Source organism: Leptidea sinapis, chromosome 47, assembly GCF_905404315.1.
Source record: "Leptidea sinapis chromosome 47, ilLepSina1.1, whole genome shotgun sequence".
In the NCBI taxonomy this organism is placed as follows: Eukaryota; Metazoa; Arthropoda; class Insecta; order Lepidoptera; family Pieridae; genus Leptidea; species Leptidea sinapis.
This window is the reverse complement of record NC_066311.1, coordinates 5737994-5750033: the sequence shown is the minus strand read 5'-3', so window position 1 is coordinate 5750033 and position 12040 is coordinate 5737994. Positions and strand designations below refer to the sequence as shown.

The following is a 12040-nucleotide window of genomic DNA, read 5'->3' as shown; positions in this document are numbered from 1 at the left end:
GAGGCGAATCACATCTGCCACAAAAGATGTCACTTCGTGATAACCATGACCGCTCTGCCAAGAGTATCACGAAGAGGAAGAAGAATTGCGGATGTCCATAGGCGATTGCCTCAGCATTCCCATCACGTAAGCCTCTTGCTCTTTCGCGCCCTTTCGCACCCCACAGAAAGAAAAACATCAGTATATGCCTGCTTTCTTGATTTAAGCAAAGCTTTTGACCGTGTGGTGTACGATAAGTTATGGGGTAAGTTAGAAAAGGCTGGCGTGCCAGACGGCATTATCCGCATTTTGAGGTATTGGTATCAAAATCAACAAAATGTAGTAAAATGGCAAAGTTCATATTCAGATCCTTACGTTCTAAACTGTGGAGTAAGACAGGGTGGTTTAACTTCTCCATTGTTGTTTAATCTGTATGTTAATGACTTGATTGATGAACTGAGTGAGACTCATGTTGGATGTCATATAGGAGGATTTAATGTTAATAACCTGAGCTATGCAGATGACATGGTTCTCCTCAGTCCCTCAATCAGAGGACTCAGAGTGATGGTGGAAATCTGTCAAAAATATGCAAGTAAACATGGTTTACTTTATAATGAAAAAAAAAGTAATGTTTTAGTGTTTCGGTCGGGGCGAGGTCTGACTGCGTCCCTCCAATATATCTTAATGGAAAAGAGTTAGTAAATGTAAATCAATTTAAATATTTAGGCCATTTTGTTACCTGATGATGCACTCTGAGTGATGATGATGATATAGAGAGAGAGAGAAGAAATTTGTCAGTAAGGGCGAACATGATAATTAGAAGATTTCAGAAGTGCTGTAGAAATGTCAAAAAGCTACTGTTCACCACCTACTGTCAGTCCTTTTATACAAGTAACTTGTGGGTGAAACATACACGTAAAACTAATGATTTTTAGAGTTCAATATAATAATGCTTTTAGGATGTTCTTGGGATTACCACGTTTTTGTAGTGCATCTCATATGTTTACCCTATACAGAGTAGATGATTTTTATGCTATTCTGAGGAAAAAGATTTTTTCAATTAGGGATAGAATTAATAATAATGAAAATAGATATACATTAAGAGTCTTAAATAATGTACATAATTTTTTTAATAGAAAATGGAATATTATTCTTAAATCTAAAAATAAATCTTTGTAATATTACTAATCCTAGAATAAGTTAATACTAACAATAATGGGCAATGATGCCTGAAATAAATAAATTTATTATTATTCTTATTATTATATAAAAAAAGATACAAACAAACATCTATCTGAAATGTAGCCTACAACCCGATATCTCAATTCGTAACTCAACAAATTTGTATAAATCAAGGGTCAAAAAATGAATTGTAAAAAGTTCGGACTTTGCGATCCCAATTCGAATTGGGGTCACGTACCCCAATCATTGAACGTGAGCTGAATCATCAACACTAAGAATGGCCAATCATAAAATATTACGGTCTTAATGTATTAGGGTTATTGATATATTGAGAACCAACCGTTCTTCATACCTCAGGTTTAGTTTGGAAATTGGTACGTAATTTGATGCATACGAATTGAGCTCAGAATTGATTGGTTTTGCATACAATATTTTGAAGGTTTTAGTTTCAGTACGTAAGTCTACGTTTCGGCAACGCTCTTGTCATAACATACCATCAACTGACTCGTATGTATTCCCGTTTGTCCTCCTCTATTGACGTTAAAACAATACGGGTTGCGCTCCGAGGGTGCCAGCAGAAGTGAAAACTTGAAGCTTATCTTTTATCTTTTCATTTTAAAACTATTCTGCTGAGATTCCAACCCTCGACCTCCCGGTGTTTTGGCTTCGCAATCACAATCATTCAACCACTTGTCCAATGACCGTAACTGTCTTACGAATTTTCCATCAGGCCACATGTCCTGACGCGAGAATAAAGATTCACCCTAAGAAAAGTGCACAAAGCCGCTAGAGAAGTTTTCACTTCAAAATATACCAATGTAATAAAGATTATATTCACATATGTAGACTGCAATTTGGTCTATACCAAAATTACTGCAGCGATTTACATGGAAAATATTGAATTGCGCGAATCTCGGTTTAAAATGTGATCCTGAATCAAAATTGAATAAAACTACGCCGCATATACAAGGGCATTCCATTTTTAAAAATCCACGTTGAAATCTGCGTGTCATGTCCAAACGTCAGATATTATGTCGTTCGAAATCCCGTGAGCTCGTCCGATGGATTTAGCTTGGTATGTGGACCGAGTTCGTTCTATGGACCGAATTTGTTATTTGAATCCCAACCGACGCGAAATAGTCTGCAATTTCTATTGGAAAACGTTTAAATTTTGAATCGATATCGAATGAATGAAATCGGTTAAGAATAGAAATATTTAAAATTTCAAAAGGATTATGTGATGAAACACGTATCTAAGCCACGTTTAAATTAATTTATCGTCATAACATCGTAAATGTTTTCAATTTTGTTAAAACATACAAAACAATACATGCGGATTCGAAAAAAAAAACTAATAGATCATAAAACATAAGTCACTGGATACCTAACAATCTGGTAACATTTTCTTTGAAGGCAGGTAACGAATCTTTAACCTACCTCACCACTAATGGAATTTTAAAGTCTTGATAGACGTGGTATGGGATGTATGTTCTAATCTGCAACTAATATTATAAATAATAATATATCTTTATTAGAAGGTATGAATCCAGTTAAAATTACAATAATATATGTATAAAGTAATTAAAATTAAAAATTAAATAAATTAAAATACAATTCTGTGCGCTGAACGCCAATGCGATAGTATACGAGGCGTCCCAAAGCTATGGGACATGAAGGGAAAGTACCTTAAATATCGTAGATAGGGTATTTTACTGAAAGAAGACTTTATGTTATTTTTAAAAGTTAGACATTCTGCATTCAAAGATTTTTTCTAAAAATTACTTGCCTCGTCTGGGAATCGAACCGACTTAAATGTAAAAAAAAAACACACTACTTTTATAATAATATGTAGATATGAGAAAGTAGTCAATTAAGTGGGTATTTTTTTGTAAATTAATTAATTGAATGCTCAAAATGTGATCCCTCTTGTCTTACGCAAATCGCCAATCTTTTAATGAGTCCGCTGCCTTTTGATTTTCTTATCATTTTATGGTGAATACTCGATATGATATGGCACAATTCTGGCACAATATTTAAGGTACTTTCCCTTCATGTCCCATAACTTTGGGACAACCTGTATATTACATTTGTTTGAAAAAAATTGTCATAACTCATACCTCTGCATTAATCCTTATCCCATAAAATTATTATTATAACATATTGATACTTTTCAATTGATTAAAATCGGACATTCCATTTTAAAGATGTAACGAATTTAAAAATGTCAATCTAAGGAAAATAATTCAATAATAACTAAGTGAAATAAAACTTTTATCTTAACAAAATTAAATCTATAAACCGACTTAGTATGCTTTGCGAGTGAAACCGCAAGGTATTACTAGGGTTCCATAAAAAGACAACGCCAAATCAATTTCAGCCCGTGATCCATCACCAAAACGTTCCAATCTGTGGAGATAACAGTAGAATAAGCCATTGATACTTTAGCAATAAATTACATCATAAATCTCGTGCCCACACGCAAAGCCCACATTATCAGATTATAGGCGGGCAACCCACAAAATGCTTTCCTATCAAAACTTTAAAACATTTTACCACAAAACTATAATGACGAATGAATTATAAATCTAAATTATACGTTGGATAGATCGAGCCTATCCTAATCTGTTTAGTTTTCAAATTAATTCATTGTTTCTTAGTTAGTAATTTTTTAATAAAATGAAAAAGTAGTTTCGTTGTTAGCTAGGAAATAAAAATAGGAAAGAGGGTTGCAATAAACTTATTTTACATACATAATTTATACTTCCTTGCATAATTTATACATCTAGATAAAGCCTTTTGCTGCCAAAACGATGAAAGCAGGCCAGGTTTATTACTTAAGTGTGACAAGCAACGTCTACGCGATTTGTACGACATATTGTGTTAGTGTGTGTGTGTTGCTCAAAATAAAGGTTTACTGTCAACCTCATTTTTTTCCGTTTTACAGCTGTCATCGTCATCACATATAAATGATCTAAGCATACTACAGCATTCTCTCTCAGAGCGCCATTTGTTTCCGAAGCGGTAGTAGTATCTAGTAGTTATTAGAAATGACATCAAAAAGAATTCTAAAGGAATCAATTTTGGGGAAAATAAATGCCTTTTATGCCTTTACAATATAAAATGTGTTAAATAGAAAATTAATACAAAAGCCTTCAACACAACAATTATTAATTTCTTTAAGAACAACAAAGAGACTAGGAGCTTTATGTTTTGTTTTATTTTATTATTTGTCATTATTAGAGGTATTATTAATTATAATTACTCTTTATATGTTTGTTCTTGTTTTTTTAAGGTAGTATAGTAATAATTAAATTCAGGCGAGCTGTCGCCCATGAGGTTTATGTGTCACGCGGGGGTCACAGAAGATCAGCGTTGCAACACACTTGTGTTGAAACACAATATGCTGAGTGGCTCCTTTTTAAACACCACACGTTTTTATATTTGTATGTTTTGAAGTTGCTTCATTTTGTTATTTGTGAGTGTGTGTTGAAATAAATGTTTTTATTTCCTTCTTTCTTCTTTCTTTAATATATGTAATAGAAGATAATACTGTATAGATTAATTAAACTTAAATAAATAAATTGTAGAAGCATTATTAGGTAAAAATATATTAACATACAGTTAATATAGAATGTTTGCTGATGCACCTGTGGATGGTTTCTATGCCATAATGCGCAAAATTCAGTCTCCATGTTTCAGCGTCTACGTGTAAGCAGTAAAATCATCCTATAGATGATTGCTGCCAGAGCCTAATATTCCTTCCAGAAACACTGGATACAGTTAGCTCTAGGTTTATAAATATATTTAACTAAAAATACCAACATAAGTGCATAAGATATATTGTTACTAATACATTTACTAGTATATATGGAGATATATCTGGCTTAAATAAATGAATGAAATATAAACCGTAAAAAACGCCTTTATCTGCCGTCAAACAGTAGTATGCAAGCATTATTGTGTTTCGGTTTAAAGGGCGCCATAGCTAGTGAAATGACTTAGCTAATTAGACATAAGAGGGCCACACAGGGCCGGTTATTTTTGATTTCAGAATATTTATTATCTCAAAAAGAATACATATTCACTTACTGAGATACTTAAACTAACATGATACAGATATTGAGCGGCAAATCGTAGTGTATATACTATACATAATTTAAGTCGTTATATTTAAAGTTACAGTAATTACACCGAGTTAGAATAAATACTAATTAGGTAGATACATTAATAACGAAATAGGTGGGTAACGTATAAAATAAATGTTTACAGTAATGAATGAAATACCGACACTACTTTATTATTTGTCATAATGACAGCTATGAGGATATATTTTGTTTATTAAGGTCTCGTTCAGAGCCATAGCCGGAAGCGGTCTAACAAAATAAGTTATGAGAAATCTTTCAAAATGTGGTGTCTTAACGTTTTTTAAAAACATTTAATGATTGTAATTCTTTAATATCTTTTGGTAGGTTGTTATACAATTTTGCCCCTTCGTACATTATATTTCTTGTTCCAAATTTGTTCTAGGTTTTATTAAGCAAATATTCAGGGCTTGTCTTGTTAGAATTTTTTGAATGTTTATTCTTTTTGTGAATGTAATTTGTGTATGTAAATCCTTAGTTAAATTTTTCCTTATGAGGATACATGTGTTACATTTATATATTTGATTTAAATTCATTAATTTTGTTTATTTCTATCGTCAACGCGAATTTGGTTGTACACATGTTGTTTCTTCCAACGTATAAAGTAACCTTTATTATCTCAAATACACTGTAATTTTATTATTCTTTGAAAAATTAATTTTTCCACCTTATTTTAACTTTAATATCGAAATTAGTATATTGTTGTGTTATATATAGTTACATGTTTTCTATTTAACTTATTTCCATAGGACTTGTAGTTTCGCTGGAAATCAAGATAAACCGTTTTTTACCCTTAAACACACCCCCTTGTTCCAATTCCCGACCTCCGTTTGCCCGTAATTTATTTTCCCTTCGTTTTTGTTATATTCTATTCCTTTTTCAATAGGTTTTATCCTACTATTTTTTTTTCACTTTTTTTGAAAGCGATAACTTTGATCGAAAAATAGTGTGAAGGAATTTCGTAACACTTCCTCAAGGTAATGCGTTTTTTAACCGACTCCAAAAAAAAGGAGGAGTTTCTCAATTCGTGGGTATGTTTCCTTATTTTTTTTATGTTTGTTACTTGTTGTTTGAATTGAAGAGTTCCGTTACTTTATCATGAATTCCATAATGAGATAATTCATAATCCATCTAACCAAACTCTCACCAATCTAGCTTTGAATTTAGGTATATCCTTTACAACAAAAAAAATCTCTGAAATCGGTGGGCGCGATATTGAGTTATTTGTAAATATATCATACGTTACCTAGGTATTCGTAAATTTATCGTCCACATACGCATATTAAATTTAAGACTTTTATGGTTTTCTCACGGATGCCACTGTCAGTACTGGATCAATTGGAATTGCAATAGGACCCCACGGAAAGCATCAGATTTCAAATAAAAAAGAATCATCAAAATCGGTTCACCCGATCGAAAGTTCTGAGGTAACAAACATAAAAAAATACAGTCGAATTGAGAGTCTCCTTTTTTAAAGTCATTTAAAAATATGACGTATTGGCTGGTCCTAACATCTTATGTCCAAAGTGACGAGCACAATTGCAATGCCGAAGAATCCTTCTGAATTTTAGGTTCAATCAAGAATCCTGAGTGTATCTGCATTATAATGAAGAGGACATTTCACTTACCATCGGGTTAGCTTATTGCTAGCCTGCTTAATTTTTTCTGATAAAAAAGTAATATCAAAACAATTATAAAGTACTAGCTGATGCCCGCGACTTCATCCGCGTAGATAAAGGGTGTTTAAAAATAATAATCAAGTTTGGTATTGAAGATTATCTCATCCCCTATTCCATTTCCAGTTCCCGTTTTCGCTCCCGTTCCAAACATTTAATTTCGAGGAAGATTACTATGGCAAACTAAACTTACTATTGGTATAGTTATATCATCGACGTGAATATCGTTTTTCACAAATCCCGCGGGAACCATGGATTTTTCCGGGATTAAATGTAGCCTATGTCCTTTCCCAAGCTCCAGTCTATCGCTGCACCAAATTTCATCAAAATCGGTTTATTAGCACCGGCGTGAAAGCGAAACAAACAAACTTACATTCACATTTATAATATTAGTAGTGATACTTAAAATACAATAATTTCGAAAAAATTATAATTTTTTTATTCAATTGACCAAGCTGCTTTAACTCATAGCTTAAAAAATCAAAACCTTACATAAGTGCAGATAAAATTGATTGAATATTATTCTTTTTTAACTTTGACTGAACAGATTTACGACGCACGAGGTCTATTATCAAAATCGAAAGCCGAAATTTCGGTCCGAAACGAAAGGACAACGAACTTAGAATTAAATCCTATGACTAAAGTACTTCGGATCTGAAAAGTGTGGATCGATTTCATTTCGGAACCATAGACATAACTATAAAAAGGAAATGTCAAGTGAATTTGGATATAAGGTAAACGAAAGACAAAATATCTAATCGCGAGCTTCGTGTCGATCTTCGGATCCGAAACACTTTCGTAGTAGGAAAATGTACGATCCGTCAACCGAAACTTCGTATTTCGATTTTGGTAATACGGCTCCACGTTTAAATATAAATGAAACACTTGAATATTCAAACGCCTAAAATAAAACGTCAGAACCCACAAATTGCTTCGTTTGAACGCTCTATAATCTCTTGTTAAACTTAATGAGCCAAGAAATATGTGGGTGTTTGGGTTATGCTGCTGTTAGATGTGACGTGGAGCATTACTGTCACCTCTGGGAATTCAAGTCATACGTCTCGTCTCTTTACATTTTTACATAAACATTTAGCAATTACGACCCGACCTTTACGAATTACCTATAAATTTATTCTTATTTTTCTCATAATATGTTATAGTGGATAAAAACCGTGTTTTAGTGATGTCACTGTCTATTTTATAAGCAAATTCGATCAACATCTGAAATAAGAGACAAGGGGTTTGCATTTCATAGTTTGTTTGCAATACACCGAAGTAGGTATCGGAGTTTTCTCGAGTCATACTTTATATACCGACAGAAGAAGAAAACTTCATCAAAACGACTTTTATCTATAGAGATAGATAGATAGGAATATAGATTCATAAAGAAATAACATTTTTATTATAGTTCATTATTAATTTTGGTGAAAGTATATTGAAAATAATTAGGGTATAAATAATTCATAAGTATAATAAGTTACCTAGATTGTTTTCGAAATCCTCCAATTCCAAGCTTTTTCCATAAGCTTAATATAGACAGTATAGAGATGTCTCTATACTAATCCAAAAGACATACAATCTTAAGACAAAAACTGTCTTGAGAACCATTTAATTTTTTCTGTGAGAATAATTTTGGTATAGTTATTTTTTGGTCAAGCTCGAGCTGGCAAGAAAATGTGCCATTTTGATGATTTTTTTAATGCGAATGGACTTACTTTCTTGTGATAATTTAATTGTATAAAAAGAAATAACGTGATCAGCAGAAGTTAAATAAATAGCATACATATTAAACTTCATAATTTTATTCTAATACATAAATTACATCATTCAGGATTCCTGCAATGTACCTGAATCACAGCCGATACTATTTCTTTTTTATGAAAATACGGGACGAGACGAGTAGAACGTTCACCTGATGGTAATTAATACGCCCTGCCCCTTACAATACCGCTTAGGATTCTTGAAAACCCAAAAATTCTGAGCGGCACTACTATTGCGTTCGTCACCTTGAGACATAAGATGTTAAGTCTCATTTGCCCAGTAATTTCACTAGCTACGGCACCCTTCAGACCGAAATACACATTACTGCTTCATGGCAGAAATAGACGCCGTTGTGGTACCCATAATCTAGCCGGCATACTGTGCAAAGGAGCCTAAAGGAGCACATGCAATAAGTGTGTATTTAAATATTTAATTATATTTGCACTTTAGATATTTTAAAAGACATCCATGCTCTAACAAGTTTTGAAAATTCGAAAGAAAAAATCTGAGAATTAGAACTTGGTCAAATTTAATAAAATTTTACTAAGAGCGACGCGAGAGAGCTTGTAATATATGTAGCTACGTAGCATATTAATTTATAATGTCAAAGTCAAATAAATTTTATTCAATTAGGCTTATATTACTAAATCTCACTTAAGTATGGAAAAAGTAGAGCTCGAGAGAAGAACATACAAGAGACCCATTGGCCACTTGTTTCATTCAATAGAGTATTTTACAATGGCTCTAATATACACAATAAATTAGTTTGTACGGTGCTGCAACCAATTTATGAATTGTGTTCAAAGTTAAAAGCGTTTAAATATTAAATATTTCATAAAAACATCAACCTTTAGAGCTTGAATTTATTAATTGTGTAAGGATGCATCGTGAACATGATGGTCGTGATTAATGTAATAATTAGTAATCGCTTCCAATAAAGCCAGTGATTTAGTGAGTGTTTAACTATAACAGTTCAACCTGGATGAACCAGCCATCGTTCCGTTCGCACATATTTGAGGGAAGACGACTCGGCATAGGACGCCATATAGATTGAATAACGCCTGTCTCCCAGTGGTATGATTACAGAACTGAAAAATCACGGTCCTCACATATCATCTAAATTTTCACACTGGCAGTAAACCTTGGAATTTAAACAGAAGATCCGCCGTGTAACACTCGCGTTCATCAAAGAAAATACTAAATTAAAGTTACTTTTAAACAGTACGTTCAGAATTAGTATGACTCTACAGCAGGAAGTAAAATATGTTAAGTTTTTTTTACTTCAAACGCCTTCTATTAATTGTTAAAAGTTTCATTTTTATAGTAATTTATTCAACCCGAAGTTTCAAGGGCCACGTTTTCATGGAGCAAGTAAGCAAGTAACCCCAATAACTTTAACGAAATAATCGAATGTTAAAAATAATATATAGTTACAATTACAAGTATTTTAATCATTTAAAAAGTATTTTATTTAAATAAGATAAAAGTTGATATTTTAAAAGCATCTTATGTATGTCTATTGGAATGTGTCTAAAAAAAGGGGCTGAGTGTAAGACGCCTAAATTTATACTTCGAAATAAGTTCTAGGACTAGTCAATTTAAAAAATAATCTAAAATAGCAGGTTGTACTTGCAACTACAGCAAGTACAGATAGCAAAAAGTGAAAGCAGACTTTGTTTTCATTGATTTGATTATGTTATAATATTAATTTTATACCAATTTTATTGCACATAGTAGTAAGAGAGTGTGTGGGAATTTTTTCAAAAGTTACTATGACTAGACTACTACTACTACTACTAGTAGTAATATTCATAAATGGTCCTGTATTTGTGGGCACGCTAGTATGTTTTTAGAAACATATAGAGATAATTTTGGTCTTATATGATTTTTTTATGTTTATCAAAGACACTTACAGAATATACAACAAGTCCTTTTCGATAGGCGTTTTACTTGAAAAATATTTCTTGAAATTTTTTTCACAATATTTAACACTAATATTTTTCTCTGTAAAATCACCTATATATAATATTATAACAAGCTTACTATAATTAAATTAAATTTACAAAAAATTACTTTTAATAAAGGACTTAACTTTATATGCATATAAAATCACTTTTCCTATATGTCTACATACCTTGCTCTTATAATTAATTAATTATTGTTTATTCATCTTAAGTATAAAGACATGGTTTATTTCTGTTCAAAACTTGTTACGGTTCATGAGATACGGCACGCTGTCAGACGGACTGAGTAAAAATAGAGGCTTAGTAATAAGTTGGAATTAGCGCCCTATGGTTAAGAAACCAAAACGAATACTAAAAGTCTTTCACACTAAAACCACTTTAGATAGCAAAGTTACTGTCTATCCTATATGAGAGAGACGACTAAATAAGAATCATTCATAACTTTTATTGTGCTCCAAAATAAGATAAATTCAGTTAATTTATGGCTAGATAAGGAAACTGAGTCTTAAACATGTATATTTAAATCAAAATATAGTTTTATAGCTTCACTTATTGACTCTACATAATAATTTCAAGTTAGCAATGACAAATAAAAATTACACTTACCAGATATATCAGATTAGTCACAAATCCCACATCCAAATACACCAAACATTCACAGACACAACACTAAATTCCTCAGTTCAAAGTTTTACGTATATGACACAAAATAAAAATATGAAGACGTCCCTTCCTTTGCTCAACTGGGTGTCGACTAGCGTAGACACCGCGTAGCAACGGATCTGACGTAGCGGTGTAGCACTTCGTGGCTACGTGTAATGCAGTACTTGCATTATTTGTCAGTGTCTATATAGACAAAACAGTATGATTTCGCAAAATTTTAAACGAGTAATTTTTGTACAAATATATTTTATGTATCTCAGAATATGAACGACATAAAACCAATTTTTTGTTGATGTAATGTCATTCAATTTTCCTCTTGTCTCTTTCAATATTTTTTTCTTATTTAATAATATTTTAATATTTATTTTCTAAGACGTATATTATGCTCTGTTTATGTCCATTTTGTTACTTGATCTCGATTTGCAACTATAATTGGGGTGTCACATAAAAAGATATACCAGCGTTAGTTATTAAGGAAATGTATTGGTGCTCACCCTGTTGGAGCAATAAATAAAATAAATAAATAAATCTGCACGGGAAGCGAAAAAATGATCAAGCTAGGTATTTACTATATCTGGGAAAATGCAACATTCCGAGGTATTACAAGGAGCAGAGCTCTTTCAGCTTTAAATAATAATATACGTACATCATTAAACATGAATTAATACTACTC

At 32.1% G+C, this 12040-nt stretch overlaps 1 protein-coding gene across 1 annotated transcript in view; it reads right to left on the bottom strand.

The window, feature by feature from the left end:
• LOC126978103 (leucine-rich repeat-containing protein 4-like) overlaps positions 1–11451 on the bottom strand; it is a 148649-nt gene extending 137198 nt beyond the window's left edge. Inside the window, exon 1 of the mRNA XM_050826823.1 lies at positions 11311–11451. The gene's annotated coding sequence lies outside the window, so the exon portion shown is untranslated. The remainder of the gene's footprint in view (positions 1–11310) is intronic.
• Positions 11452–12040: the final 589 nt, after the last annotated feature.